Genomic DNA, 26,634 nt, shown 5'->3' on the forward strand with positions numbered 1-26,634 from the left:
TTAGTGAGCCGAAGGTGTACGATAATACGTTGCCCCATTTGACACAGAATTGCTGTGTGGAGAACCAGCAATGTAAAATGCCAATTATATATAGGGGTGTGCCACTTTTATGCAGCTTCGGGAAGAGCTTCAGGTAGTTTACTCTGTCAAATGCTTTTCTCACATCTACAAAACATAGGTGTCGACGCGGGAAAGTTTGGGCATCTTCTCTGCGCGACTGTTAACAATATGTCCGCTGCGCGATGAAAAACAGCTGTTTTTGTGGTAAAGAAAAGTTTGGTAATTGAATTTCGGGCCACTCGATATAAGACATAAGCGTATACTCTTGTCCCATAAAAAAAAAGAAAAAAAACAAATTATTTACGAGTGAACAAGTTCCCTTTTGTGGGCACTAAGGGTGATTTTGGACGCTTTCCCTATTTCCTCTCTCCCTTCATGACGAGCAAGAAAAAGGAACCATCGGCTCGGTTTCCCGCCGCCTGGTCAAGTGCGTGGGAGGGAAGCTCGCTTTGTGTTTTAAACCTAGAAGCAGACGGATGTGCATGGCCTTGAGGAAATTAAGCGATTTAGGAGGTAAGCATTGCAGTGTACTGAGATTCTATAAACTAAGAGCTAAGAGAGGGTTGTGCTGATGAATAAACAGTGATAGCTAAATAGAGAAGTGAATATGATGGAATATAGGCTCGTTTAACAAGTGTCCTAAATAGAGAAGTGAATATGATGAAATATAGGCTCATTAACAAGTGTCGTTAGGGGTCATGTGCACAAATTACTTTGATTGCCGTTCCCCTTCAGGGAATGTAGGCAGTGGACCACGAGGGGATTAAGACGGACGGTCCTTACGGTGGGAAAGCAAACGATTTGGTAAGTAAGAGTATTATTTTGTTAAGAGATCGCTCATGACATTTTTGGTTCCTCGAAAGTGCATGGTAATGCCTAGGTTTTTATTTTCCTATTTCTTAAAGATTCTAATGTGAGTTAAGGGATTTACCTGTCCTAGTGTTAAGGAGTTATCATTTAACTAAATGGCAAAATTGTCACCACTGTGAATATTTATGTTTGTTCATTTTTTCAGTGACCGATTGTAATAAAGGAAAACTATAAGACAGTCGCGTATCACTCAAACCCACGTTGGGCCGCCCACAGTCACAAATCGGCTACCCACCCCTCTGGCGAAGCTGTGCGGAGAAGACGAGGAAATGAGGCTGGTTTCAAAGGACGTCCGCTACCACGCTGCGCCCAAAGAAGACCAGGAGTGGTGAGCGAAAGCTAGGCTAAGTCTACACAAATAAGAAGCCATTGTTGGATTCCATTTCTTTAAGGCATTGTTAGGCGTATTTAGTGGTAGTGCCGTCACCAATGCAATTATTTGTCAGGGGGCCATGGTGGTTCCGCAACGAATGCTAAGAGTTCGTGTTTAACGTTGTGTACCGCCGAAAGTTTGAGCGCGATTGTTAAAGGTGTCCACATGAGTCAAGTTTATCAGGCATATGGTGGTTCTGCAACGAAGGGATTATAATGTTCATGAGCGAATCTTAACGAATTTGGCGTACGTCATTAATATTTAACAGTTAAGTTTTAAGATTCTGATGGCTGCTCAAATTTATTCTAACTGGCGTCGTAAGAGGGACTGTTAAGTATAGAGCAACTAATGTTGTTTTGGATATATTCAGTTGGGTAAATAATTTGTTTGGAGAACTAAATTCAGGGTTGGGCAATTAATTTTGGTTTGGAAAATTATTCAGCAGATAATCTTGCACATTGGTAACCATGTGTGAAAAACATTGGGTCATTTAATGTGGGAATTGTTGATTGCTGGGCAGTGGTTTGTGTGTGTAGGGTGGGTTTATTTAACTAGGGTTCTTACAATCTTACCGTTTTTGTAAAAAAAAAACAAATATAATTATATATATATAATTAGGCTATTAGGTTTGTGATGGTGCCCGGATTTGTGCCATTTCTTCAGGGGGGGGCGTATTTTGTGGGGCATGCAAACTACATCTGGTGAGTTTTCCAGGGCAAGGGCTGATTGGCAAATTTGAGGGGCTCAAGATCGTGTTTGTGGGTTGGTAACGAAATTTGGTAGTCGTGGTGTCCCAGCTAGGGACCCTGATGAACCACGGTACAGGGTTAATAGCAATTAGAGGGGCAGGCGTGCTTCGAGTCGGGAGAGCAGTGCATCATGTTTAAGCCTCTGGTGTATTAAATTCAGGTTCGTAGGATGATTTCCCACAGTCCTGTTTGCCGCTTGCAGTAAGGCTTAAGTAAATAAGGCTGGGACACGAGACATTGTTGCATTCAGGATGCCTCCCTAAGCACTTTAAAGGATCGTGTGTTTGTGACTTCGCAAGTTTCTGAGTAAGGTACTGGATAGTTTGTCTTCACGGAGTGGTGCGGGTTTTGGCAACTCCTTGGTTAGGTCAGCTACAGTTCGACTAGGGAATTTCGTTAGTTCATAGGGAGTGGCCAGAGCTGAATCCAGGAAAATGGAGACCCTCCTTAAAGTTGTGCAATTGAGGGAGGGTTTGAGAGCTAGAAGCCTCCCAATGGGGGGGAACAAATCTGCATTGTATCAGCGTCTGAGCGAGTCACTAGAGAAGGAGGGCAGGAGTGTTCAGGAATTTTGAAGGAACTCGAGGTCAGGCAGAACAGTGAGATCAATCAGGACCATGAGGCAGGAGAGGACATTGGGCCAATCCCAGAGGAGGAGGAACATTTAAATGTGGGGGATAGCGCATCAGTTATGGTAGGCCATCTGTTGCTTCAGGGGGCTCTAACAGTCAAGCGTGAGTTCTACTGGGAGTAGGCGTGTGTTTGGCAGCTGCTTCTAGAGCCAGGTTGGAAGCAAAATTACAGAAGTTGGAAGAGCTGCAAGCCATAGAGCGAGAGGAAGAAGCCTTAAGACAGAGGAGGGAGAAGCTTAGGTTGGAGCAGAGATAGCTGAGGTGGTGGCAGAGGAAAGGTTTAAGGTTTTACAACAATTTGACGAAAATAATAGAGAAATAGCTCCCGTCACTAGGATAAGGGAACACATAGACCCTGACATGGACAGGAGTGAACAACCCATGGGCTTAGGTGCAGTAGCGCCTGAAGTTAGCTCAGATGGGAATAACCAAGGGGACTTAAGTAATAAGGAAATCTTGCAGACATTAATCTCTTGCAACCTCAAAGGCTTGATGCCCAAGCAGGATATGGCTAAGTTTGATGGAGATTATACAAAGTACTTTAGGTTCATCCGCTCATTCGACGACATATTTAGCAGCCAGCTGACAAATGATAAGGAAAGGCTGAGGTATCTGATTTATACACAACAGGTAGGCCAAATGAGATAGTGGCAGCTTGCCTCCACTTAGATGCTTCAGAGGGCTATAGGCAGGCAAGAAAATTGCTGGAGGAGCGATACGGCAACCTTGAGCAAATAGCCACCGCATACGTGGATAAGGTAATCGAATGGAAGGACATGGGGGAGAATAATGCAGAGGACTTTGATGAGTATGCGGTGATGCTAAAAACCTGCAGAAATGCAATTTCGTGCGTCCCTTATGGTGTCGCCGAATTGCAGAACCCAAAAACAATGAGGTTGATCCTGAGCAAATTCCCATCTAGTGTGCGGGACCGATGGTGTAGAGTTGCCGACAAGATAATTAGTGAGAAGAAGCAGACCATACAGTTTGATGATTTAGTTAGTTTCATTGAAGGGGAGGCTAGGGTCTTAAAAAATCCCTTGTTTGGACGCCACCTGTTCGAGAGTGGTAAAAAGGGGGCCACCCCTGGGTTAGGAGAGGGTTCAGCACCAAGCAAATCACAGGGTTTAACGAGTGCAAGGAAAGTTTCATGTAACAAAAGTTGAGGCTCCACTTTCATGTTGGCACTGTAAAGGACCACATATAATAGATGAATGCGACCAAATAGCTAAAATGGGACATGAGGACAAACTAAACACCATTAAGGAATTGAGGCTTTGTTTTAGTTGTTTGAGAAATGGTCATATGTCCCAGTATTGCAGGTACAGGAAAAGGTGCAATGTGTGTAACAAAAACCATCCAACTCTGTTGCACCGACACCAGGAAGCAGAAGTGGTGGAACCAGAGAGCGCAAATAGGGCCTTAGTGGTTCAGGGGGAAGGTACGCTTGACAAAATTGCTATGTTCAGAGCAGTTAAGGGGGTAGTGCTGGCACAGGGATGTCAGTTGTGCCCATAAGGGTTAGGTCAAGGGAAGGGAAGGAAGGGAGGTTGTGACGAGGGCCTTTTTTGGACAATGGGAGTTCTACATGCTTTTGTTCAGAGGCATTAATGAAGCATTAGGTTGCACTGAGGACAAGACGTAAAGGTGAATGTTGAAACCATCAATGCAACAGGGGAAATTGCATGTAGCCTAGTCTCAGGATTGTCAGTATTAGAACTATGAGGGTAAGAATTGCATTACACTCCCCCCAGTGTTGAGCACCTCCCGCATACCTATCGATGAGTGTGATGTGATCAGGGCCGGAGATCTGGAACGCTGGCCACATCTGCGAGAAATAGATTATCCCAGATGTGGATGCCGAAGTGGGTTTGTTAATTGGGAACAATGTTCCTCACTTACTTGAGCCGAGGGAAGTCATTAACTCAACCCACCCCCATGAGCCACATGCCATACGAACATTATTGGGCTGGGCAGTCTGTGGGGCAAAGGACAAGAGGTGTCAAGAGCACATCAATAGGATCCAAGTAACTAGCAGGTGTTTGGAGTTGGACCGCATGCTGGTGGAAGATTATAATAGAGACTTCCAGGACATGGCATCTCCCAAAAGGGAAATGTCTGCAGAAGATAAGAAATGGCTAGATCTAATTCAAAGGGGGGTTAGAACTGTAGAGGGGGGTTATGAGGTGCCACTGCCTCTGCGCGACAATCTTGGACCCTTGCCAGAAACAAGAGACATTGCATTGCTCCGTAGCACAGTCTTCGTAAGAAGCTAATGAAGGATGGTACCTACGCTAAGCAATACAGTGCCTTCATGACCGAGATGCTACAGAAAGGATATGCTGAGCGAGTGACCTCGGCCAGCCAGGAAAATGTATGGTATAATCCCATCATTTTGGTGTGCAACATCCAGACAAGCCAGACAAGGTCCGTGTTGTATTGACTGTGAGCAGGGTGGAGGGGCACGTCGTTGAATGACCTAATATTGCAGGGACCCGATATGATGAACTCTTTGCTGCGGGTGTGTTGGTTAAGTTTAGGGGAGGTCTGTTTGCCTATTCAGGGGATATAAATACAATGTTTTACCAGGTACGGGTACCAGAACATCAGCGGGACTACCTCAGGTTCTTTGGTGGGAAAATATTTTTAATGAGGAGCCAACTGAGTTTAGAATGGCTGTACATCTGTTTGGGGCCTGTTCGTCACCCAGCATTGCGAATTTTGTGCTGAAACAGACAGCAAGCGACTTTGGGAATGGGTTCTCCAAGGGAGCACGGGACACCGTTGCTAACAATTTTCTATGTACAACTGTTTGAGAGCGAGGATCGTCAAGATGCCTTGTTAAGTAATTTGTTAGAGGTTAGGAGCTTTTGCGAAAAAGGGGGATTTACATTGACGAAGTTCAGTAGCTCATGCGTGGAGGTTTTGTCATCCATCCCAAGGAGTGGTACGGTAAGGGCATTTCAGGGTTCATAGATGGATCAGGGCCAAATAAGACAAAGGCATTGGGGAGTACAGTGGGACTTGGCCACTGATGAATTGGGTGTCCAGGCAGATCTGGTTTCAGTTCCAAGGACTAAACGCAGCTTGTTGTCAGCCATAGCCTCGATTTACGACCCCCTTGGCATATTGGCACCAGTTTTAATGAGGGACGGATAATTGTGCAGACTTGTGTAGATTGAAGATGGGCTGGGACAGGGGATTGGACTCCAACACCACTGACCGCATCAGGGTGTGGGTGAACAAGTGAATCAGACCAGAGGGATAAGTGTGCCAAGATGCCCTAAAGGTTATTGGGTGGGAGTCAGCTACCCTAATACAGCTGCATCTGTTTCTCGGATGCGAGCATCATGGCTTTAGGAGTAGTGGCATACTTGCGGGTCACAGATCGGTGGGGGGAAATGTATCCTGTAGATTCATTATGGGAAAGGCAAGGGTTTAGCGCCCTTGAAGGACGTTTCAGTACCCCGCCAATAGAGCTTAGTGCAGCTGTTTACTAGCCGTAAGACTTGGAACCACAATTCTGGCCATGATAGATTTCAAGGTGGACAGGTCTATTATTGGACAGATTCAACAACGGTCTTGCGTTATATTCGGAATGAATCAAGCTCGGTACCAAACATTTATAGCGAACAGAGTCTCTATGATAAGGGAAGAAGTGATCAGAATGAGTGGAGGTACGTTTAACTCTGAATGGAACCCGGCAGACGATGCATCACGCTCCAAGCAGTCTGAAAGGTGGAGAACAGGGCCGGGTTTTTTTGCTGAAGGAGGAGTGTTTTTGGCCAGCAGAGCCAGCCCACATGTCCAACAGTGTGGAAGGACTAGAAGTTTAGGCGTGAGATAGGTCCCAAAAGGGCGCAAGTCTGCCAAACAATTAGCTCAGGGTTGGGTTGGATTGTAGGCAGACAGGGTGGCATAAAATCATCCACCACTACTCAAAGTGGATCCGGCTACTCAGAGCCGTAGGTTGGGTCAATATTGTTTACCAGGTATTAATGTGCAAACATAGGCAGCAGCTTAGCGAACTAAACATCATTTGTCTACACAAGTTTATGAGCTTGGCAGAGACTGTGGTTGTGCAGGTAGCACAGCGAATGACTTATGAGGTAGAAATAGCAAGTCTTGAGAAGGGCAGCACCATCAGGGTTTCCAGCTCCTTAAGAAAATTGAAAAACCAATCCTGAGAAATGGGCTATTGTGCGTTGGAGGGAGGTTATCACTGGCGAATATTGCCCGAGCGAAAGGAATCCAATTATTCTGCCATATAAGGGCCACTTGACTGACATAGTTATCCAGTATTATCACGAGCGTTCCAACCATATGGGCAATATGTATGTTCTGGGTCTAATGAGGGAGAAATTTTCGGTGGTTAAGGGCAATCAGCGGTGAGGCGCGTGCTAGGGAAATGGCATAAGTGTCGCAGGGGTACATGGAAGGGTAATTGAACAGCAATGGCCGATCTATCCACCTGATCGCGTGGAGTCAGGGAAACCACCCTTCTATCGCACCGGGGTGGACCTTTTTGGACCATCTTCGTGAAAAGGGGCAGAGCGCAGAATAAAGCACTGGGGAGTTATATTCACCTGCTTGAACATGAGGCCATACACTTGGAAGTAGCGTCAAATCTCATATCAGACTCATTCATTAGTGCCTTCAGAAGGTTTTTTGGCTCGTCGTGGACATGTTAGGACGATTAGATGCGACTGCGGCACTAATTTTGTGGGATCACGGAAGGTTCTAGACTCCAGTTATGAGGTTCTTGGGAGAAACAAGGTTCGAAATGAGTTTGCTCCAGTGTGGGGTGGAATTTGTTTTCAATCCCCCGGGCGCCTCACATTTTTGGAGGAGCATTGGAACGATTGATAGGTAATGTGAGGAGGGTCCTGGATGTAGTCTTGGGGACACAGCAATTGGATTATGAGGGATTGTGTACACTCTTTTGTGAGGTGGAAGCAACAGTTAATAGTAGGACCCCTTACCATTGTCACCTCAGACAGTAGAGACCCAGCTCCACTCACACCAAACAAGCTTTTAAACATGGGAGAGTCACCCGCAGGTGCCATGTTGCAACAGGTAGCTACTCTAAGCAGAGATGGAAGCAAGTGCAGCACATGGCTGAGCAGTTCTGGGCACGTTGGAAACGCGAATACCTGTCGGGGTTACAACAGCGACCAGAAGTGGTTCGAACGGAACGACGCAAACGTCAGGGTGGGAGACAGTCCTTATGGTCAATGAAAGTGTAGCACGTTGCCCATGGCCACTGGCTCAAGTAGTACAGACTAAAGCAGGAAAGATGGATGGTTAGGACGGTGACTGTCAGAAGGGAGGGCAAGGATTATGATAGACCACTGTCGAAACTTGTTTTAATTCTGGAGGAAGAGCAGGACCTAGTGGACAATGCTAGGCAATAGGTGTTGAACCCTCTTGCGGTCAAGAGTTTCAAAGGGGTGGGTGTCGACGCGGGAAAGTTTGGGCATCTTCTCTGCGCGACTGTTAACAATATGTCCGCTGCGCGATGAAAACAGCTGTTTTTTGTGGTAAAGAAAAGTTTGGTAATTGAATTTCGGGCCACTCGATATAAGACATAAGCGTATACTCTTGTCCCATAAAAAAAAAAGAAAAAAAAAAACAAAAAAAAAAATTTATTTACGAGTGAACAAGTTCCCTTTTGTGGGCACTAAGGGTGATTTTGGACGCTTTTCCCTATTTCCGCTCTCCCTTCATGACGAGCAAGAAAAAGGAACCATCGGCTCGGTTTCCCGCCGCCTGGTCAAGTGCGTGGGAGGGAAGACTCGCTTTGTGTTTTAAACCTAGAAGCAGACGGATGTGCATGGCCTTGAGGAAATTAAGCGATTTAGGAGGTAAGCATTGCAGTGTACTGAGATTCTATAAACTAAGATCTAAGAGAGGGTTGTTGCTGATGATAACAGTTGATAGCTAAATATAGAAGTGAATATGATGGAAATATAGGCTCGTTTAACAAGTGTCCTAAATAGAGAAGTGAATATGATGGAAATATAGGCTCATTTAACAAGTGTCGTTAGGGGTCATGTGCACAAATTACGATGCCGTTCCCCTTCAGGAATGTAGGCAGTGGACCACGAGGGGATTAAGACGGACGGTCCTTACGGTGGGAAAGCAAACGATTTGGTAAGTAAGAGTATTATTTTGTTAATGAGATCGCTCATGACATTTTTGGTTCTCGAAGTGCATGGTAATGCCTAGGTATATTTCTTAAAGATTCTATGTGCAATTATTGTTATTTTAACCATTGTGATCACTGAGAAATTGATTCTAATGTGAGTTAATAATAAAGGAAACTATAAGACAGTCGCGTATCACTCAAACCCACGTTGGGCCGCCCACAATAGGAAAACAGGAGATGCTGATGATAGGTAGTAGTTTAGCAATTCTTTCAGTATGTAGATGCAGGTGTCGGTTGAGTGGTTTGCTTTAAACCCGAACTGGTTGTCAGTGGTGTGTAGAAAGGGGAGAAGTCTCACAAGAAGAACCGACTCAAGTATCTTCGATGCGATCGTTGTGATTGCAATTGGCCGGTAGTTGCCAGGGTCAGCTGCATCCTTTAGCTTGTTTTTGATTAATGGTATCAAGTGAACTAAGAGTAGGGAGTCTGGAAGAAACTAGTGAATTATGCACTCATTGAATAAGGCAGCTAGCAAAATGTAAATTATCGGATGGTAGAATTTGAAAGCCTCTTCGGGAAGACCATCACAGCCGGGCGATTTATTATTAGGTATGCTGTTTATGGCATCGCTGATGTTACTGGCGTAATACGGTCTGCAAAATGAAATTGAATGTTGTCATTAAGGAGGTTATCTACGTCCCTTCGGGAATCCTGATCATTTATGCAATTCAGGATATTGTTGAAGTGATAGCCTCTTCTCCGACTGCTTCCCCTACTCTCTGTGATAGCTTTTTAGTTTTGGGATTTAAGGACTGGATATCTTTCCAAAGACGAAGGTAATCACCCGTTGCTGAATAACCACTGGTTCCATGCAACGTAAAAACACCATTACAAACAAACAAACTAATATTCATATAGGGTGAGGATATTATAATAATAATAATAATATCTTTATTTCGGTTCAAGACCATATACATGAACATACAAAATACACAGTAACATACACAATCTAGATATATGAGTCAACATGATAGGAAAAATTAGTAATCGGCACTTATCCACAAAATAGCTGAGGTAGCATAAAAGATAGTAATCATAATACTGGTAATAGTAATAATATTGGTGAGGAAAAAAAAATGCATTGTGAGTTATAACAGTTAGTGCACAAATTATATAGCTTAAATTTCACTAGAAGACCTTAGGTGGTTACAGTAGTCTGGTCCAGAGGGCTAAATACATAAATTGAATGTATATATATATATATACACACACATACACACACACACACATATATATATATAGATATAGATAATATAAATATATATAAATATATATAGATATATATACATATATATATATATATATATATACACACATACACATACTACACATATCATATATACATATATATAACATACACACATACACATATATACATACATATACTATATATACATATATACATACACACACATATACAGATATACATATATATAGATATTATAATATATATATATATATATACATAATATATATATATATATATATATCTATATATATATATATATATATATATATATATATATATATATATACACATACACACACACATACATATAAATACATACACATATATATACATATATATAATATACATATATATACATATATATAAAACTTTAACTTGATAGTAATCACAGAAATATGAAAAGATAAAATATCAGCTATAAATATAATAATGACAAAATCTGCAGATGACATCTTGCTAATACAGAGATTAAGTCCTTTATGGGACAAAGGCCTCATTTTCCCATCTTTCCCACAATTTAGATCTTCTTTTTGCTTCACTCCTTAGGATGCTTTGTATGAGCGAGTTGCGCTGTTTCTCACTCGGGTTACCAGGCTGGACATTGTTCGCCTTACAATGATTTTTTAAATTGTCCAGGTGGTTTTCTAAGAACATCTGTGTGGCGGAGTGGTAGCGTGGAGTGTTTGTGAGGCGTCTCAGAATGTCATTGTGCACAACAGTGATACGTCTCATGGTCTCTCGGGTATAGTTCGTCCAGAGGGCACCCATAGATACTGTAAACAGTACGAGCGGAGAGCAGCAGTTTCACGTCTCGGTGACAGAAGGCAAACCTCCTTGCAATCATGTTGCCAGTTGCACATAGTTTACGACGCCTCTGTTCAATGTCTGCCGTATCTTTTATTTTAGGTCGTCGGTAATAATGTGACCCAAATACGGAAATTCGCGCACAAATTCCAGCCGATGATTTCCGAGGAAAATTTGTGGTTCTGCAATATGCTTAAGCGATCTCGGGAGAAGCGACATGCACTGGGTTCTTGGTTTCGTTGTAGATATATCAAATTCCTCTGCATATTGGCGGCAAGTGTCGAGAGTCGTTGGAGGCCATGCACTGATGGGGAAATCAAAACCATATCGTCGGCGTAACAGAGGTTGTTTATAGTTGTTTCATTGACAGTGCATCCGATTGGGAGTGAGTTCAGTTTGACATTCAAGGCATCTGTGTACGTATTAAACAGGTATGGAGAGAGAATGCCCCCTTGCCGAAGCCCGTTTAGGGAGCCGAAGGTGTACGATAATACGTTGCCCCATTTGACACAGAATTGCGTGTGGAGAACCAGCAATGTAAAATGCCAATTAGATATAGGGGTGTGCCCCTTTTATGCAGTTTCAGGAATAGCTTCAGGTAGTTTACTCTGTCAAATGCTTTTCTCACATCTACGAAACACAGGAAAACCGGAGATGCTGATGATAGGTAGTAGTTCAGCAATTCTTTCAGTAAGTAGATGCAGGTGTCGGTTGAGTGGTTTGTTTCTTTAAACCCGAACTGGTTGTCAGTGGTGTGTAGAAAGGGGAGAAGTCTCACAAGAAGAACCGACTCAAGTATCTTCGATGCGATCGTTGTGATTGCAATTGGCCGGTAGTTGCCAGGGTCAGCTGCATCCTTTAGCTTTTGTTTTTTTGATTAATGGTATCAAGTGAACTAAGAGTAGGGAGTCTGGAAGAAACTGGTGAATTATGCACGCATTGAATAAGGCAGCTAGCAAAATGTAAATTATCGGATGGCAGAATTTGAAAGCCTCTGCGGGAAGACCATCACAGCGGGCGATTTATTATTAGGTATGCTGTTTATGGCATCGCTGATGTTACCTGGCGTAATTCGGTCTGCAAAATGAAATTGAATGTTGTCATTAAGGAGGTTTGTCCCCATCCACCTCAGTCGGGAATCCTGATCATTTATGCAATTCAGGATATTTGTTGAAGTGATCACCCCAACATCCTTGCGATAGGCCTCGTCTCCGACTGCTTCCCCTACTCTCTGTGATAGCTTTTTAGTTTTGGGATTTAAGGACTGGATATCTTTCCAAAGACGAGGGTATCACCAGATTCTACGTTTCTAGACATTGCATCGGCTCTTAGTTTGTTTTTCATTTAACCTGCAGTGCTTAAGAGCAAGTTTGAATTGCGCTCTCGCCTGCCTCATTAGTAATGCAGTGTGTCCTTCCCTCGGGCTCCATTTTGCCTCCACAGTAAAAACATTTCTTGTGAGTATGTATACAGATCCCTTAACCAAGTCATTCCAACCAGGTATATTACGAGAATTACCTTGACGAAATCTAAAGGCAGTCCTGCCCGAAGCAAGCATAGCGGAGATTATGTTCGAATAGAATTCATTCAGATCCCTCTTGTGGTGGTCATTTCTACATTTTTGTGTTGGTACACAGTAAGCGTCAGCGGTTGAAATATTGACCGCAACTTGGTTTCCGTGGTCGACCTAAAGGTCTCTGGCTTTCTGTTGGTTTTTAAACTCCCCAGTTAACCGCTGGAGGGCGGTCAGTTAGGTGGGTTCACGGTAGGAGGGATGGGGTACTGAATGACACCTGTAATGGGATGTGGATCGTAGCCCGTTGCAAGATCGTAGCGAATATTGCAGGTCATAATAGAATCATGAAGTTGTGGAGATGTGATGCAGTGGTCCCAGTTACCAGGAGGTTTGTAATTGCGTCCGCTCTATTATGTACATTATGAGTAGGAGGAGGGAGGGAGGGCATTACAATCGCTAATTTGGAGAGCATGATTTTGACAGAAGCGAGGTAAGTTTCATTATAAAATTGTTTTGTGGGATGAGAATTAAGGTCCCCTATTATACAATATGATCAGCAGTTGTATCTTGAATAATACTGTGTAACTCCCCTAGGATCATGCAGTAATGATAAAAATTATTGTTATTTTCCCATGGCATATAAACATTAATTATTAAGATTTTAGAGTTCCCTACTGTCACTTGAAGCCCAAGCAATCTGTCACTCCTGTAGGTCATCACCTTTATCATATTGTCTAACGATTTGTGCCACAGGAAAGAAAGTCCCCCTTTCGGACGACTGGCTATGATTTGATCTGTAACTTGCATCGATGAAGTCGAGAAGGTTCTGAAGTCTTCATGATTGAATCGCAGATGGCAAGGTCATGAGGCCAGAGGAGCGTTTCTTGCAATGCAATGATGCCGTTGAAATTTTTGCAGAGTATGTTTAGGAGAGGAATGTTCCGCTTGAGGCCAAAAATATTCCAAGAGATTATGTTTAATGTATCCATGGCTACTCACGAAGATGGGAGATGAATGCGCTGATCATTTGGGTGGATGGGGGGTTATCCAGGGTTGGGGGAGTGGGCAGTCACTCGCCGTGGGCGGTTGGCTGGCACTTGCTGTGGAAATGACCCTGGTTGGAGTGACAGTAAGTTCCCCTGGGGTGGTTGGTCCCGGATTAGGTTATATCTTGAAACTAATATATTAGGACCGAAATTCTCGCCTTTAAGAACGTCGAGGTGTTAAACAGGCAGGTAATCCTGTAAGCCACTTTATGTTTATTTCTACATGGGAGTTCGTGAGAGATAATGGGGTCAGAGCCAGTGAGAAACTTGACTCTCTCCACTATGGCGTCTAGCGTCACGATGAGCGCAGTTGTGAATTGCTACGTGACGATCTCTTCTCATGTGTCGGGCGAGGTGCAACTCGAATGTTGGGCTCCGGTCTAGCGGCCAAACGAGAGGATCTTCTCTCTTTCTACTTGTTTGTATCTGCCAGCCGCTAGACCCCTCCAAGATCACTCCTCATCTGCATCTACGATGGGGGGTTGGCGGGAGATGGACATTCATTTATGGTTACCTTTTCAAGAATAGACCAGAACCAGGGTATCTAAACAATGGAAAATCGATCTTTATTCCTTGCCGTCAAATGGTTTGGTTTGAAATAAGTAAGTGAAAATAAAACTGCTTTATATACAACGACACAAGTTTTATGGAGAAAACTACAGCATTTAGTAAAATAAACATTCATATACTGACAGCCCATTTATAGTAAAAAAAAAAAAATAATAATCCCTCAATAGCGGAACGGGACCAAGGTAATATCCGCATAGACTCTTAAGCCTCCCCTGCTGAAACTGTCTCCATCTTTCAAAATTAATCCGCTTACTCGAAATAACTCTAATTTACTCTTTTTTCGCATTTAACCAACTTATAATTTAACTATGCTTCCTATACATCAGGAAATCCTTCCTATTTTCATTTGCACTTCAACCTCCTGAGGATAATATGATGTATCTTCTGTCACTCGTTTTTCACACCTTTATCTCCTATTTAATTCATCCATCTACTCACTCTCTCTCTCTCTCTCTCTCCAGCAGCTGTGCCCCGCCATATTTGGTACAGTTTCCATTTCCTTTTGAATAACATCTTTCTGACAACTTTCTCTTCCTATTCCGGGGGAGGGTTTCCCTCCTATTCTTCCCATTGCCGACCTCGCAGACTTATAATTGCGCCAAAGGTTCCTCTTGAAGACATTCATTGAACAGATAGAGATCGACGTAGGGAGCCTAAGATCGATTTATTGATATCTCTAAAGGGCAGACTGACCAAACTCACTCGTTGCACAGATTGCAATGAACATTGCAAAAGCTTGAAGTCGATATCTATGTCAAATAATACAGCGTTTTGTTGTATTGTCTTTCAAGGTCCGTGTGTGTCTTCAAAATATGGATCCACGAAACTTTGGGTCTTTTTTTTTTTTTAATTCCTGGAATGACCTAACCAAGGACGACGTGAATGTCCAATCAGTTTCACCTTTTGGGTAGTTTGTGTGTGTGTGTGTGCGTGTGTGTGGTGTGTGTATCAGCTTTAATATTCATTCATAAACCAACCAATATCAGTTACTCTGTTCTTTGATTCGTTATTTTTGTTACCGTTTTTATTGTAAAGAATATATATTCAGAGAAAGACGGGATAATGCAGCCAGATTATGCAGAGTTGGATATGATTAGTTAATTAGAAAAAACTGAAGAGACATCATGCAAAACATCAAAGACTTTGATTGCGTCAGTGACTATGTCTGTTGTCACGATCAGTCAGTCAATCGGTGAAAGAGAAAATAACTGGCCCCCTCACGTAAATGGCCTCTACTATGAGATTCAGGGCCTCTGTAACACGGTTTTTTGGACTTTGCTCCTTATCAAAGCATCGGATGTAGCTGAAAGTTGACATATGTATATTTTACAACCACACACAAATTTTGTCAGCATAATCAACAACCGAAACCCGATAGTTTTAATTTTTATAGAGTAAAAATTATCTAGCCGACGCCATGGCCAATGATTACGAGCCAAGAGTCGAAAAACATTCATTACGTAAGCAAGGTAAACACCGTTTTACGAAATGTTGCCCCGCCCATCCGCCAGACAGAAACTTCATTCGCCTTGTTCTATCGGCTCTGAAACCCATAGCAGTCAAGAATGGCTAACAGGATTTGGAAATTTCCCTGTGGTTGCAAAACTGCACTTGTCCAACGACTTGTAAATTTATACAGTCAAGAGAAAGCCCGTGGCCATACTTACTATAGCCTGAATAGGTAATTATTCAGTTTATAGTTTAAATCCAATGTTTATGGTCTGATTTATATTTAGCGTAACGTGATTATAATACTTGTAATGTCATTCAGGACTTTGAACATTTCCATTAACTATTCACTATGCCACCAAGAGAGAGAGAAAGAGAGAGCTTGAATGTAATCAGCCTTTATATAACTATTTTTTTAAAATAAGATTTTTATCCAAAGTAAATACAAGCTTATATGTGCTAAAATCTCCAGCAGACCAACAAATCATCCTATATTTTTTTTTCTTCTTCTTTAGGCCGTGCGACGTGTTGGATATAAAGACTTTATGAATGGCGGAACGATACATATATGTGGGTGTGCTAGCGTAGCAATACTACTGTAGTAATAGCAGTAATATACATGAATAAACGTTTAGGCCAACTGCTGGGGATCCTTGAGGATCATTTAGCATTTCTTACAACTGCGCGAGAAATTAGTTTTGTTTTTATAGCCAGAAGTTAAATTTTCTAATCCATAATGCCCATGATAGCCTTCAGTGTCATCCTGAATTATAACGAGGCCAAAGTGGGTGGAGCCTCGTGAAGTCATCATTCTGACGATAATTATTGGTGAAGGTTTAAAGTCAAAATACGGTACCGGCTATTTTTTTTTTTTTTTTTTTTTGTTTTTTTTTTTTTTTTTTTTTTTTTTTAGGAAATAGGTAGATAGCCCAATAAATAAAAATTTCTGACATTGGATATAGCAGTTATCAAATCAAGCTTGTCTACTATGTTTTTGAAAATTACCATCTATTCCCTACATCTTGTCAATCTGATTGTGACGTATAAGTAGACTGTAATTTCTCAGGACACTTACTTTGGGAGTTAGACTAATAATAGAAGTCTTTTTGTATTTATTAACATAATTTGTTGGTTTGTTCATTATGACAATTATCAGTGGAGAGGATTCAGAGTTCATAAAGGTGTACTGCTTTGCTTGTATTTAAATTTGTATGTCATTGTTGCCAGAGGTATAGCCTTCGTTACGTATAGCCAATCATCTATCGAGAAAGAGGGAAGAAATGCTGTCATAAGTTACGTAACGAGTGCGTTCGAAACCTTATCTCTGAGTAAGTTGGCCCGTCTTCAAAAAAAGTCACATTTACATTATAAGTACCAAATTTATTCAACCTACGTAATGCAGAATACAGTCAAAATTTATGTGTGGATATAATATATATTTTGAATAAGCGTTACATTTATGAAATGCATAGATAAAAAGTTATTGCGAAAAAACCGTGTTACAGAGGCCCTGAATCTCATAGTAGTTCTATACTTTGTAGGGTTACTAGAACGACATAAATTCCAACATGCACAGAGCCGAAAGTTTATGAAATACATTGACCTCAATCACTCATCCTCTTCTTATGTATGTGAGAGGTATTTCAAGTCTCGTAAGATCCCCACGCCGATCTATGTACTAAATTTCAAAAATTGGCACATCAGTCCAGGACGTTCAGATAAATCCTGATATCTTGCCTAAATACAGATATTTCACATAAATCCTGAAATTTCGAGTAAATCCCGATTTTTCATACATATATATCCTGACACTTCATTTGTTTACGCGACTAGAAATTTCGGGCGGGTAATATTTACGTGTCATGCGATTTTCAGGTATCCTAAGAGAACAGAATTTAAAAAAAAAATATTGAAATGCAAAATGGCAACGCTATATATATATATATATATATATATATATATATATATATATATATATATATATATATTATGTATATGTACTATATATATATATATATATATATATATATATATATATATATATATATATATATATATATAGCTGGATATTTCAATTTTATTTACAAAGCGAAATCATGTTGAAACTAACAGTTCAAGCAGGTTAATCATTTACAATTTATTTCGAAGCGACTGTGCTTTGCTTAGGAGTAGCTAGCTATTTCCTTTTGATCGTTTGTTTTTTGTAAATTAAGTTTCCATGTGTAACAGCTTATGTAGTTGCAGTAGCTATGCCCCACATACCCGAGCAGACATGTACAACACACACACACACATACATACATACATGCATATATATATATATATATATATATATATATATATATATATATATATATATATATATATATGTATATGTTCTGTGTGTGTAGGTATGTATACGTATACCAGGCTTATTATATGATATAATACATACTACTATATATATATATATATATATATATATATATATATATATATATATATATATATATATATATATATATATATATAGATAGATAGATAGATAGATAGATAGATAGATAGACAGATAGAGAGAGAGAGAGAGAGAGATGAGTAAAAAATTTACAAGACGACATGAAATGCTGCTCCCTTATGGCGGTAAATCGAAAATATCTTCCCTCATTTATGATTTTGTCTTAGGCGGAGGTCTTTGTTGCATACTACAACATAGTTGTCAACAGTAGAGCCCCTGTATTTAAAGGGAGTTGTCTACCGACAAATATGTGCAGTATTAGCGAGTCTATATATATATATATATATATATATATATATATATATATATATATATATATATATATATATATATATATATATATAATGTTTGAGTAAAAAACTAATCATATAATGATTGCGTCCTTACTACGAACGTAGTTACTCTCCCTAAATGCATAAAGGTTTTTCTCCTTTTCGACATGCGATACAAATGCTAATTCCAAATAACAGAGAGAGAGAGAGAGAGAGAGAGAGAGAGAGAGATGAACACCTTCTACCACCATAACACGACGTCTCGATGAAAGCAAATTCTCTGTAAAGATGAAAAGTACGACAAGCAAACACAGCCATTGACGAAACTATAACCAATGCTTTATCCATTATTCCGCGCCAAAGGTTCTCCTGCAGCCCAGACAGCACCTCTCTCTCTCTCTCTCTCTCTCTCTCTCTCTCTCTCTCTATTGATTGTTAAAGGTTGACAGCACTTTGTCATCATCCTCACCCATATATCGTACTTACTACAAAGCGCTGAACTCCATGAATGTCAAATTAGGAGGCGAGAAAACTATCATTACTTGGGTAGTATTAGATCGTATTTTTTTTTCTCCCATTTTGCATGCAATGGCATATTTCATGGAAACTGTTTTTTTTTCAACGTCGTACTTGGAAAGCACTTGATTACAACTGCTTTGTTACTTTGGTATTTTACGTTTCTGCACCAAATATATATACTATATATATATATATATATATATATATATATATATATATATATATTACATATATGTATATATATCTAATGAAAGGAGCCCATAAAAACTCCAAAATATAAAGAGAAAAGTACTATATTTCAGAGACTGCTGTCTCTCTCTTCAGGCATATGAATGAGAAAAGTTTACAGAAAAGGTGGTATTTATACCAAGAGATCCATCCACAGGTAAGCCAATTTAGGTCACCCCCGCTGATAATCTTTCTTTAATCTTCTTAAGCGTTGGTTGAATGAAAATCTTGTTAATCACATCTGAATCCCATGCTACTTTTGAGATGTTCATTACATGCCTCTTTTTATTAAGGCCGATTCCATCATTTGACTCTTGTAGTAGCAGTTGCTGCTATAAATTACATGTGACAAATTCTAGTTTATTCTATGGTTATGTTCATTGATATGGTTGAAAATAGCTGAGTTCTGTTGTCCATACCTAACTGACCGTTTGTGCATAATTTATTGCAGCAACTGCCGGTACAAGAGTCAAATGATGGAATCGGCCTTAGTAAAAGAGAGGCAGGTAATGAACCTCACAAAAGGAGCATGGGATTCAGATGTGATCGACAAGTTTTTTTCATTTTCCACCAAACGCTTAAGAAGATTAAAGGAAGATTATCAGCGGGGGTGACCTAAATTGGCTTACCTGTGGATGGATCTCTTGGTATAAATACCACCTTTTCTGTAAACTTTTCTCATTCATATACCTGAAGCGGGAGGCAGCAGTCTCTGAAATATAGTACTTTTCTCTCTATATTTTGGTGTTTTTATTGGCACCTTTTATTAGATGGAATTCTGCTGTAACAGAACATTTTACCATTCATATATATATATATATATATATATATATATATATATATATATATATATATATATATATATATATATATATATATATATATATATATCCCAAATTCTTGGTAATTTGTATTTTTCCTAGCGATACTTACCTCAAACCATTACAGTGGAGATTCCCGGATGTCGATCCGGGTCCGACCAGAAAAAACTGGTTATACGCCGCACCCAGGCCAGGCCTATGCCCTTAGGGGTTGAAGACCACGTTATCCTACTGACCTTAGGCCAGTCCTTCTCTGGTCGCAGGAGCATGCATACGCCCCTGCTTGTCCGGTGTCCAGCCCATTTCCTTTGTCCTTGTGTGTGCTTTGGAGCCTCAACGTCGTTGCCCTGGTCCTGAAGGCCGAGCTTGTGGAGCTTTTCTCTCGCCTCGTCTAATTGATCTTCACTCTTTGTGTAATTTGTGTAGGGAGAGCACTTGGAGTGCGCCTCTTGGCCCTCGTACCAGTGGGATTTGGCTTCTACAAAGAAGAAGAAGAAGCCTAAAGCTTCGTCGGCGAAGCTTTCAGGGGATTCGAGGAATAGGAGTAGCAGCATAGACGGGGGCGCCCCTTCACCTTTGGTATCATTGGAGAGGAAGTCTCCCGCATTTCTACAGGTTCTTTCTCCAGCCCTCTCCCAGTGAAAGGGCCTAGGTGAGTCCATTGCCGAGTCCCCCCCCCTGGGGGGGTCCCGATGAGTCGATTCCCCAACAGGTGGTAGCTAAGGCTTCCATGGTGTTGAGAGACTGCTGGACGCGGCTGCAGTTACAGGGCACACCGTGCTGGTCCTCTCTCTTAGCATCAGTGCAGGGGGAGGACCCGTCCCTCCCCGCTACGGAGCTTCCCGCTACGGCTCTCCCTGCTACGGCTTGCCTCGCTGTGGCTCCCCCCACTCTTGAGTGGAGCGCACTGCTCGCGGCCAGAGCCGGGCCGGTATACCCAGTCACGGCGGCTCCGACCCTTCTATCTCCTGCCATTGGGGATTTCTTTCCCCCTCGTGCTCCAGGCAGATCCCCGATGAAGGAACATGCTTTCCCGTCCTGGGGCTTCCCGTCTAGGGGGCTGGAAGAGCCGGGGGTGGCCTTGGGAGCGGCCTTCCAGGGTGGTCCTGCTGTGGTGGGGGTGTCCCCGAAGCAGCCGAAACACTCCCCGGCCTCTCCCCGCGACGGGAGTCGCGGGAGGAGAAGCAAGAGACGGTGGGACTCGTCCGAGGATGCGAGTTCTTCGAGTTCCTCCTCAAGGGAGAGATCCTGCCGTAGTAGAAAACACTCCTCCAAGAAGAGACTCCGTCATGGGAGAGGTAGGAGGCGCAGCTTACTCCTCGTCCTCGAGCGGCTCTTCCCGTTCTCCTTGTCGTAACGGGGATCGTAAAGGGAGTAGAGGGAGTGACAGGCACCGGGACAACTCCCGTCAGATGCGGCGGCGTTCTCCTTCGCCCCCTTTGCCGAGGGAGGGCCCCGCCCCAGTGGCCCCCAAGACGGTTCCTCACAGGGGGTTCCCAGCCGGCAGCCTCCCTGATCATTCCTCGGCCCCGGTGGATCCCGCCTCAGTCTCGTCAGCCATAGGGTCGGCCTCCAAGACCGAGCGGGCTCCCTTCTTCTGTGTTCCCACACGCTTGTCACCTTCACGGATGGAGCCTGGGGCCGATACCTCCTTAGGGGGTCCAGAGACCCTCCACCACTCAGGATTGAGCTCCTCCTCGGGGCGGTCCGGGCGTTCGGGGCATCCCTCCTTGCAGGAGACCAGTTTACAACCGGGTTTAAGTGTCCCTCTCTGGGGAGCTTCTCCAGCTTCCCCCTGTCCAAATTCTGGGGTCTTGCCTCCGTCGCAGGACGCTGAGGAGGAGACCGTCATCCAAGAAGAACTCCAGAATGCCCTGGAGGATGAGAGATCAACTTTTAGGAGGGTCCTCTCTCTAATTAGGTCCATGAACCGACTAGAGGAGCCAGCCCCGACAATAGAGGACAACAGGTCCTTGGCTGTGGACATTCTGTTCAGGGACCGAGAGGAACCCAAGCCCTTTCTCAGGCTCCCTAGGTCCACCAACACGGAGAAGGCCCTGACGATGGTGGAGAAACTCATAGCGGGGTCGAGTAACTTCCTGTGATTGCACTCCTCGGCTAGGCTACTCCCAGCATCTAAGCCGAGTCAGAGAAGGCTATATGCCCCGGAGGGTGTCCCTCTTCTTCCCAAATCCGTGGAGGGTAACTTGGCGACCCTGGCACCTGGACTCTCGGAAGAGAGGCTCGCGTCAGGGCTAGTCTCCTTCTCCCACCTATTCATGTGGCTTCATGGTTAGATCTGTGGTCCGAAGCGGTAGCCAGGTTCCCCACCCTCCACGACTTGAGGGACGAAGCCTCTCTTGCCCAATACAAGGAACTGATTTTGTCTGGGGGTAAGTCCCTGGGCTTCCTTACGACCCAAATGGTCTCGTCGTGGGCAAACTGGGTCTTAAGGCGGAGGGATTTCGTGCTAGCCAAGCTCCCTAGGAACATTCCAGAGAGGGAGCTCAGGACCCTTTGGAACGCCCCAGTGGAGGGGGCTGCTCTCTTTCCGGAGAAGCTGGTGGAGGAGTCTGTGGAACGGTGGAGGAAGGCCAGCCAAGGCTCCATCGTATTTAGGGCCCCTCCCCTACGTCAGTCAGTGCCGAAAAGACCTAACGAGAGACCGAAGCCTCAGAATAGGACTCTCTCCGCTCCCTCCACAGAGTCAGCCCCTCGGAACTGGGGAGACCAGGGGACTCAGCCCTCCCCCAGGACCCTCCTGCCTTCCCAGGCACCCTTCAGGTCCAGACACCCCACTACTTCCAGAAGGGGTTGTAACAACCGCTTCCCTAGGAGGAAGTAGGAGTCGAGGCCCCTACTGTGTCTTTCACCACCGGTGGAGGGTTGCCTCTCGAGCTGTTGACAGAACTGGGAGGATCACGGAGCCGAACCCTGGAGAGTCCAGGTCCTCAGGAATGGTTACCGAATCACCTTTTTAGACCAGAAGCCTCCCCAGACAGGGGAGCCGGACAATCTGTCTTCTCAGCCCCGGAACCCCGGTCACAGGGAGGCCCTAAGGCTAGAAATTCAAGCACTGCTGGAGAAGGGAGCCCTCCAGCAGGTGGTAGATCACTCCCCCGGGTTCTACAGTAGCCTTTTCCTGGTGGAGAAGTCGTCGGGGGGGTGGCGACTGGTCATAGATCTTTTGTTCCTCAACTCGTACGTCCTAAAGACTCCCTTTAAAATAGAAACACCGTGCTCGGTGCTGGCTTCCGTGAGAGTAGGGGATTTCATGATGTCCCTGGATCTCAAGGATGCCTACTTCCAGAACCTGGTACACCAGTCCTCCAGGAAGTACCTGTGCATAAGGTGGGAGGACCAGAGCTTACAGTTCAAATTGCTCTGCTTCGGGCTGGCAACGGCTCCGCAAGTGTTCACGAGGGTGTTCTCCCTGGTTTCGTCTTGGGCCCACAAGAGAGGTATATGCCTTCTCAGGTACCTAGACGACTGGCTACTCCTTTCCTCCTCAAAGGAGCGCTTGGTAAAGCAGAGAGACGCCCTCCTGGCCTTTTGCAAAACCCTGGGGGTCTTTGTGTGCTGGGAGAAGTCCCAGCTGGTCCCCTCCACCAGGATGGTGTACCTGGGGATGGAGTTGGATACGGAGGAGGGGCGAGCTTTCCCATCGGAGGACAGACTGGCAAACCTCCGAAGAATCGCCTGCAACTTCCTGAGCCACTCCCCGAGACCTGGTCTCCCTGGAAAAAACTAGTCCCCCAGGGAAGGCTGAGATTAAGGTCCTTACAATGGAACCTGAAAGTAGGGTGGTCCCAGAAGGAGGAAACACCTCAAAAGCCGGTTCCCATCTCACTGGCAGCAAGGAAGGCCCTCGGTTGGTGGCTGGATCCTGCAAACTCTCGTCGGGGTGTGCCCCTCAGGTCAGCGCCACCGGAGATGCTCCTGTTTACAGACGCGTCGAAGGTAAGCTTGGGGCCTCACCTGAAGTCGCTCTCGGCGGGAGGAATATGGTCGCAAGAGGAAAGCACTTACCACATAAACAGGCTGGAGCTCTTGGCAGTGAAGCGTGCCCTGGAAGCTTTCAAGGAAGCAGTGGGAGGACACTCTGTGTCTCTGATGTGCAACAATGCCACAGTGGTCGCCTACGTCAAGAAGTAGGGGGGCCTGAGGTCATGGGATCTCTGCGGATTGACGGAGGAGATCTTGAGCCGGGCTGAAGCCCTCGGAACCTCCTTGACGGCAAGGTTCATTCCCGGCAAGAAGAACGTAATCGCTGACGGCCTCAGCAGATGGGGTCAGGTGGTGGGATCCGAATGGTCCCTACACCCCAAGGTAGCGAGAGAGCTAATATATATATATATGCTAAGTTTAAGTTTTTATTGTTTTCTCTTTTTCTCTTTGAGGTTTGCATAATCAGTTTTAGAGTAGAATAATTTACTTAGTATATACAAATGAAGACAAAGCACACAATGCATGCAAAAGGGACACTCATAAAAGTTATAATTGCAAAATCCAGCAGTTGCGACCGTTACATTTTAGATTATTTTTTTCAACTCGTCAAAAAGTATAGTCCTCATCCTATACCTAGTTCTATATATATATATTATAATATATATTATATATATATATATATATATAATATATATATATATATATATATATATATTTCCTTTCTTATATTGATGGGATCTTTAAACATCCGGGTCTGTACGAAGGATAAATTCGGATAAACAGAAGGGCTATGAATGTTGTAAAGAACATTACATTCTTTTGTTGGGATATTTCCGGATACCTTGTTATACATAGTTTTGCTATGAAAATGACCCAGAACTAAATTCATATGGTACCATTTTTGCTTACTCGGGGAGTAATCCTACAAACTACTTTTTTGTTGTTGCTCGTGTTCTTGTTCTTGTTGGGGGTTAGGACAACCTAAAAAGGTCTGAAAAAGGTGTTTTTCGTTGAGTTAAAGATACAGGAATTTTAGGATAGGATATTTATGATTTATTTATTAGAATGAAAAAGTAAAAAATAAATAATGTCCATGTTCAACAGTACAGAAAAATGATTGCCAATGAAATACAGCGTATTTATGTTAATTTTCGTTGGTAAAACACCGTTCTATTTTAACACTCGCCCAATAGTTATCCAACTTGGGCTGTATCGGTTTCTTGGCACTTGTACTATATAAGTAGATTCACATCACCCGTGCATATGATGCCTAGGAAAGCCCCTTACGACGCTCCTGATTGGCTGTTGATAAGCCACTCACAGGGCTGAAAACTCTATCTCGAGAGAGAGTTCACATAGGCAGGATCTATGTTCCACGTCTACCCAGGGATACTTTTGAAAGACGTATCCCTCAGGAGAAGTGGAACATAGATCCTACCCATGTGAACTCTCTCGAGAGACTGAGAGTTTCCAGCCGTGTGATTGGCTTATCAACAGCCAATCAGGAGCGTCGTAAAGGAACGGCCTAGACATCACATGCACGGTTGATGTGAATCTACTATAGCAGTTCGTGATCTTATTTAGATCTTTCTTCAAAACTTGTACATATAGATACTGTAAAACGGAGAATACATTTTGGCTTGCAAATCGATTCAATTAAAGAAATAACGATATTATAATCCTTTGGAAAATTAACTGAAAGTTACATTTCCAATGTTTTAAATACGTAATACTATATTTCCGGGGGATTAGTATTAGTTTCTTTTTAGTTATGACCTACATCGCCATTCGAAATGTTATTTTTATCATTTGCTGAAGCTAATAAGAAAAGATAGTGTTATTCACGATGCCTCTGAAACGAAACACCTCACTAAGGCCGGGTATTCACGCACAGGTTTACCTGTCAGTCCACCCACGATCATTCAACGGATGAGCGTCCACACGTAAAGAGTAGAACTGTCAGTCGGACAGCCAACTCGAGGTCATTGCCCTCATTTCTCGCTCAGCCTTCGTCGTGGCAACACTAATATATGACAGCAAGCTGGCTGATAAGACGGTGGACCTACAAATACTATACAGCTGCTGTTACAGTTCACTTCAAAATAGGAAATAAGCAAAAAGTCGTAACGGAGTATGGTCTAAATATTGCCTGTTAAATAGAGATTTCTATTTTCATACAATATTAATGAATAAGGTTAAATTAGACAAGAGGGTTGGTTCAGTTATTTATGAAATGGACCGTGAAGCCTAATTTCACTTGTGACACCTTTCTTAAAAAGGCTGGACACTGGCCTAGGTCTATACCAAATTGTATTTATCACATGGAAATAGTTTTTATTTATATATGATTTGAACTACAACGGTCTATAAATAGCAGCGCGTGGTCTAACACTGAAAAGAATTATGCCTACACACAGTTATTCATATTCTGGTGCGAGGGGCGGAGATCCTTCCCAGGCGAAATCCAGCGGCGAACTGTCATAAAATCGTTGCTTACCGTTCCACACGTGCGATCACCTGTCAGTCGGTCGTAAGAACTTTAGGTAATTCCATCAGTTCATCAGTTCTGGCGAGCGGAATGACTCCGACCACAAACTGTCTGCCACACGTAAGTTTTAACGTCAGTTTCGATGAACTGACAGGGAGACTGACATGTAAACCTGTGCGTGAATACCCGGTCTAAGGGAAACGTGTGATAATACGAGTAATACTGTGTTTTCCGCTGTTTTTTCGCTGCATTTCGCAAGCGTTAGTAAACATTTTAACGGGAGATTTCTTTCATATTATGTTTCATTTTTTTCATTCTGTGGAGTTTCCTGCCTTTGG

This window comes from Macrobrachium nipponense, chromosome 8, assembly GCF_015104395.2.
Source record: "Macrobrachium nipponense isolate FS-2020 chromosome 8, ASM1510439v2, whole genome shotgun sequence".
Taxonomy (NCBI): domain Eukaryota; kingdom Metazoa; phylum Arthropoda; class Malacostraca; order Decapoda; family Palaemonidae; genus Macrobrachium; species Macrobrachium nipponense.